Below are 7,231 nucleotides of genomic sequence, written 5' to 3'. Positions count from 1 at the left end.
GCCCTCAGCCTCTAGGGTTTCCAGTTTTACATTACCGGTTTGGCTGATGGTGCGAACTCTAAAAGGTCTTAGCCATCTAAACTTCATTTTTTGTTTATGACCTTTGACTGAGTACAATAGTACTAAGTCTCCCTATTCGAAATCTCTCTGCTTGACATGCTTGTCAAACCAGCTCTTTCATCGTGCCTTTTCACAAATCAGTGCATAAGTGGCTAGAAGTCAAGTCTCCGATAAGCATTCTAGCTCGATTAGGCGCTTCATCCATGCCTCCCTTCCGTCCCATCTCTCTTGAAGAGCTATTATCAAGCTAGAAATAAAGAACTCTACGGGTAGAATTACTTTAGTTTCGTAGGTCAACCTAAAGGGAGTCTATCCTACATCCATTTTATAGGCTATCCAATAGGCCCATAAGGCTGCCATTAGTTTGTTATCCCAATTACTATGCGAGACAGAGACCACTTTGGTCAAGACGTTCACTAAGATTTTATTAGTAGACTCAGCCTAGCCATTCACCTAAGGGTAGTAAGGTGAGGATTTTCGATGGATGATCAGGAAGGTGGATAGGAGGTGAGCGATCACTTCATTGATGAAGTGCGTGTCTTGATCACGGACCAGTTCAATGGGATAGTCGAATCATGAGATCACTTGCTCCCATAGGAACTTAGCTATGGTCCTAGCATCATTTTTCCTCATAGCTCATGCTTCATTTTGTGAGATAATTGATGGCAACAATGATATACTTGACCTATGAGTACTGTGTTGCAGGACTAATAGGCCCAATGAAGTCAATCCCCCACTTCTCGAATGGATGTCTTGTAATGACTAGACTTAACTCCATTTTGTCCTTGCAAATATGTACCTTGGTTTATTGGCACTCATCACAGTGCTTGACAAATCGTGCTACATCTTGAAAAAGAGTAGGCCACCATAGTTGAGACTATAGTACCTTGCGGGTTATCGTGTCTCCACCGAAATGTCCTCCTGCAATCTTGACATGTGCCTCTGCAAGTATGTCATGCATTTCATACTCACACACACATCTCTGTAGCAACCCGTCTTGCCCTAGCCTATAGAGTTGGCCTGCTATTAGCTGATAGGGTTTTATTTTAAGGATGAGTCACCTAAGTTGGGATTTTTTGATGGGTCTTTCAAGCAGTACGTGTTCAAGTATTTGGACTATGTCGTCTACCCAATATGGTGTCAAGTCAGCTCTAAACAAATCTCGTTCACTAGACAAGTTAAATAGATAAGCATCTGGCAACTCATCCATAATGCCCTGTCCAGCGACTTCTCCTATGGGTATGCGAGACATATGGTCAGCCATGTAATGTTGCTTCCCTTTTTGTACAACCAGGAGAAGTCAAATTCTAAAAGCAAAATTATCGAGCAATGCATTCTGTAGCATAAGGTTTATTAATGAGAATGCAAGGCTTGATGGTCAACAAAGAAAGTAAAAGGCATAGACAAAAGATAATGCCAAAATTTCTTTACAACAAACACCATGGCTAAACCCTCTCTCTTTGTCATTGAGTAGTTCATTTCCAAATTCGTGAGTTGTCTGCTAGCAAAGCTCACTGGATAGTCTAGATTGTGTTCACTAGGTTGGCACAACACAGCTCCCACGGAAAACTTCAAAGCGTCAATGTGAATGTGAAAGGTTATGGTTTAGTCAGGGGCTCGTAGGATTGATGTTGTGGTTAGTTCCTTCTTCAATTTCTTGTATGCGCACCCCTTGGCCTATTCAAATATTATCAGCAACTTGTATAGAGGTCTAGCAATCAATGCACAGTTTAGTACAAATCTCCAATAATATCCCATATGGTCTAGAAAGCACTAAAATCCCTTGTAATTAGATGGTGGTCAGTGGTAGATCAACAATAACCCTAACTTTTAAAAATTCTATAGCAATGCCATTCTTTAACATCATGTGCCCTAGGATGCATCCATGTTTTACACAGAGCTGTCACTTTAAGGGGTTCAACAAGAGATACAATCAATATCGTTCAAAGACCACTTGGAGTTTGTCTAGGTGTTCCTTCCAATTAGAGTGAGCACATAGATCATCAACGAATACTTCTAACTCTTTCCTAGGCATGTCTTTAAATATGGCACACATGAGCCTTTGGAATGTGGCTGGTGCGTTTGTCAACCCAAAGGGCATGACTATGTAGGCAAAGACCCCCCCACTCAATGGCGAATGTAGTCTTGTACATATCATCAAGATGCACTTGCACTTGATTCTACCTTGAGAAGCCATCCAAAAAACTATAGGCCTCTTTACTAGCTACTCACTTGAGCATATGCTTAGTGTATGGAAATGGGTAATTGTCTCTCTTGGTAGCAGCATTGACTTTCTTGTTGTTGACGAACACTCTGATCTTTCCATTTTTCTTCAGTACGATCGCTATGGGTGAGACCCAGTCCATGTGCTCAATCTTGTAAATGAATCGTGCTCTCAATAGTTTATCTATTTTTTCTTTGTTAGTGTGAGTGTGCTTGGGATTCATAAGATACGATCGTTGCTTGATCGGTGTTGCATCAGGCATCATGAGTATATTGTGAGTCACTACACTTGGATCTACCCCTTTTAGCTCATCGAGGGACCAAGCATAGACGTCTATATACTCTCATAAGAGAGCAATGAGACTGGATTTCTTCTCCTCAGTCAAGTCATCGGCTATGAAGACAAGTCGAGACGTCCCCCTTCCTTAGCTAGAGTAACATCCTTGACTTTGGCTGGCCCTTCTGTTGAGATGACAAGCTCAACACATGTGGACATTGATGATGGACTGCCTGGTTAGATGGGTCCACATGTCTACACTTAGCACGTTGGTGGTCATTATGACTCTCACATGGCCACTGACTCATTACTTATTATATTCAGGTTGTTACATCTATTTACAGCTGGCATAGTTATAGCGCCAGTCGACTAGTGTAGTCGGTTATGCATTGTTTGACTTAGTAAGCCACTTTCCTTTATGTTGTATCTTATCTATACTTTGTGTATATTGTAAAGTGTGTGGAAGAAGAAGAAGAAACCAACAAGAAAACGTTTTGGTCTCCATCTCTCTTTTTGTCTCTTGAGTGAGCTTCTCCCTGTGCATTCTGTGTGTGTTCGGCACAGCATCTTGAGCAAGTCCCCCCACCACACGATTCTTGACATGATATCAGAGCCGCGCCACTGTGTGAGAGAGGCTAATTTCGAAGGCTGAAGTGAAGGAGAAGAAGCAATGTTTGAGCAAGCAAGCCACGGGTAAGAAGCTCTCTCATCCTCCCACTCTTTCTCTTGGATAGTGCCCGTGGAGGCACCGGAAGCAGGGCAGAGTAAAAATCTTAGAATGCAGTGAGATTTGGTGTGCGCGAAGAGTACTGTGTATTCTGCAGTCAATCCCTTTAGGGCTTATCCCGCAGTTATTTTAGGCATCTAAGGCCGTTTCAGGCCCAGTTTTAGAGCCGCAAGATTGCGGACAACAGTTTCAAGGTACACTGACTTCGACTATATTGACCGAAAGTGGGTGCACAAGTTACAGATTTTAGATCTATAAGTTCAAAGGTATTTACAGCGAGTAAACACAAGGTTTATCTGCAAAGTGGTTGTAGTTTGCATGTATTGTTGAGCAGATAGTGAAAAAGGCTATCTGGTGTATTGCTGTGCACTACAGGTCGAGGGTTGCAGAAGATTTGCTTGCTGTTGGTATTAATTTTGTGATAATGGCAGAGAACAGTGGAAGCCCCATCATAGAGAAGCTCAAAAAGAACAACTACCCTTCATGGAAGTTCCGTGTTACAAACTTCCTTATTGGAAAATGCCTCTACGAGTTTGTTTCAGGTGAAGGAAAGGAGCCAGAGGTGAGTGATCCTCCAATTGCAGAAGAGACAAAGACACGGAAGGAATGGAATGCAAAAGATAAAAAGGTCATGTATTGGCTGTCTGTAGTAATTGACAATAATATGCTGGGATATATTAGAAATGCAGAGAATTCATATGCAACTTGGACCATACTTGAAAGTATGTTTTCTGTAAATACAAAGACACGAAAGATTCAACTCAAGCAAGAGTTGAATACATTGAAGAAAGGGAAGATGTCTATCAATGAGTATGCACTGAAGGTAAGGAGCATTGTAGATGCATTGACAGCAATTGATGCAATGCCCGATGATGATGATTTGGTGTCGTCTACCTTGGGTGGACTTAACAATGAAAAGGCTTGGAAGTCTTTTGTAACTTCCATATATGTCAGAAAGCCATTTCCAGATTTTGATGAGTTGGTCTCCCTTATGATCACTGAAGAGATCAACATGCAGAGTGAGATATCTAAAAGAAGTGGTAAACATGTCCAAGCTTTCTACTTCAGTTTAGGAAGGGGACGTGGCAGGTTCTCTTCAAGAGGCCGTGGAACAGGACGTGGTAGTGACAACCAGCAAAACAGATTGAATCAGCAATTTGGAGATATGCAAGTTTTAGGAGGTCGTGGTAACTTTAGAGGCAGGGGGAGATTTAGAGGAAGAGGTGGATGGCAGAACAGAGGTTCTAACAACTCTGGTATTGTGTATCACTATTGTGGCAAAATAGGCCATATTACAGCCCAATGTTATGCTAAGAAAGATGATATCTGCAATGGTAAGTTGCATCAAGGAAATTATGCATTGTCTTCACGACAGAATGAAGACAAAAATGAACGTCTGTTTGTTATGCAGCATATGTTGAATGCTGTTACAGGAAAGGGAACACCGATGATGTTTGGTATGTTGATTCAGGTGCATCCAATTATATGACTAGCCATGCAGAATGGTTTGGAGAGATGTAGGATTTGCAAAATGCAGGTTATGTGCAGATGGGTGATGATTCATGCCACCCAATTTCACACATTGGAAAAGTTTCCTTGTCCTTGCATGATGGTAAGACAAAGAGTCTTTCAAATGTATTACATGTGCCATCTATTACAAAGAACTTGGTGTCAGTCGGTCAAATGGTAGAGCAAGGGCTGCAAGTCAGATTCAATGCAAAGGGATGCTTTGCAGAAGACTTCAATGACAAGTGCAGGTTGGTAGCAAAGGGACGTAGAGTTGGACGTATGTTTACTCTGGATGCTAGAATTCCTACTATGAATGCTGCTATGTATGCTAAAGAAAAAGATGTTGTTGCAGATATTGAAATTTGGCACAAACGCATTGGACATGCAAATGTACAAAGACTGAAATTAATGCAGTCCAAAGGGTTGGTTACAGGTTTGCCTACATTTAGAGTTGCAGAATTTCATAAGGTATGCGAAGCATGTTAGTTTGGTAAGCAGGCAAGACAACCTTTTTCACATGACAAAGATGTAAGCAGAAATATCCTTGATGTTGTGCATACAGATATTTGGGGGCCTACACAAAATGTATCTCTTAGAGGCAGTTCATACTTTGTCACATTCATTGATGATTGTTCTAGAAAGCTGTGGGTATATTTGATGAAGGAAAAGAGTGAAGCGTTTGAGCACTTTAGAACTTTCAAGGCTGCAGTTGAAAGAGAAACAGGCTTGAAAGTAAAGTGCTTGAGGTTAGATGGAGGGGGAGAGTACCTCTGGAATGAGTTCAGTGATTTTCTAAGGTCTCATGGGATAAAGAGACAGTTCACATGCAGATATACCCCACAGCAAAATGGGATTGCAGAAAGGAAAAACAGGCATATTGCAGAAGTTGCACGCGCCTTGATGGCTGAAAAGAATATGCCTATGCATTTTTTGTCTGAGGCTGTTCATACTGCTGTTTATATTATGAAAAGAACTCCCACAGCTGCAATTCATGGTATGACCCCCGAAGAATGTTTTATAGGTAAAAAGCCTAATGTCTCACACTTGAAAGTGTTTGGTTGCATTGCGTATGTTCATGTGCTAGATGAGTTGGAGAAGAAATTGGATCCAAAGGCTGAAAAGTGTGTCTTTATTGGATACTCTTTAGAGCAGAAATGGTATCGCTGTTATAACCCTGTCACATGTAAGTTCAGAGTGAGCAGGGATGTCATCTTTGATGAAATGAGCAGTTGGTATGCATCTAGTGGTGATGCATTAGATGATGATGATGATCATGACAATCATGTGCAAGCTGAAAAGCAAGAATCACGGACTCTTAGTGGACCAGAGACATCATCTGGTAGTCCTTGGTCTGGGAGACTAAGGAGTAGCTCTACATCTTCAGGTGCATCTAGTAGCACTACAGGTAAGGACAAAGGAAAGAATAAAGTGTCATAAGGCATTGATGCAGTTCTTGATGGAGACTCCAGTGGCTCAGAGAGCTTGGATGATGAGCTTGGCATTCCTTCAGTGAGGACACCAGGTGTAGAGAGAGCTCATAATAATGAAAAGCTCCATTGAGTGATCCGGTGGTACGCAGATCTACCATGGTCAGATACCCTGTTAAAAGATTTGGTTTTGAAGGTTATGCAGCTCACCATTATGCTTATATGGTGAAACTAGTTGAGGTTGTTGAGCCCACTTGTTTTGAGGATGCTATTGGTCATACTCATTGGGATGCGGCAATGGATGAGGAGATGGCTGCATTAGAGGCCAATAAGACTTGGGATCTAGTATCATTTCCGAAGGGCAAGAAAGCTATTGGATGTAAGTGGGTTTATGAGATTAAGCACAATGGAGATGGCTTTATTAGTAGGTACAAAGCTAGGCTTGTTGCAAAAGGCTATGCCCAGACATATGGCATAGATTATGATGAAACCTTTAGTCCAGTTGCTAGGATGGCAACTGTCAGATGTGTGATTCCTTTGGCAGCAGCCAAAGGTTGGAGGTTGCAGCAAATGGATGTGAAGAATGCCTTATTGCATGGTGATTTTGAGAGCGGAATTTTAGTGCCGAGAAGTGCTTAAAAATAGCTAAGAATTATGAATATCAAGGGAAAAATATTCAACATCAAAGGCGGCGGCTCGATCTAGGACGATTTTAAGCGCCAAAGTGCTTTAAAGGCGCCCGAGCGACACTTGTTAATTTTTCATAATTTTTCAGATAGTTGTGCGGGTTGACACGAGTTACCGGCCAATGTGGGATGCTAAGCCGGACGCCCAGGATTTTTCAAAGCTCAATTCGGAGTCCGGACGGGGAAATGGCTAAGAAATGGTCAATATTTGAAAGGGTGGCCACAACATGGACCAAAGGGGGGGCGCCCTTTGGGGAAATTTTAACACCCCAACCAAAGGCATGCAAGAAATCGTGGAGAGAGAGGAGAAGAGGGCCAACAA

This window comes from Lygodium microphyllum, chromosome 4 (genome assembly GCF_053477565.2).
Source record: "Lygodium microphyllum isolate KBCC chromosome 4, Lygodium_microphyllum_v1.1.10, whole genome shotgun sequence".
Lineage (NCBI taxonomy): Eukaryota > Viridiplantae > Streptophyta > Polypodiopsida > Schizaeales > Lygodiaceae > Lygodium > Lygodium microphyllum.
The sequence above is the reverse complement of the archived record's forward strand: the minus strand, read 5'-3'. Positions refer to the sequence as shown.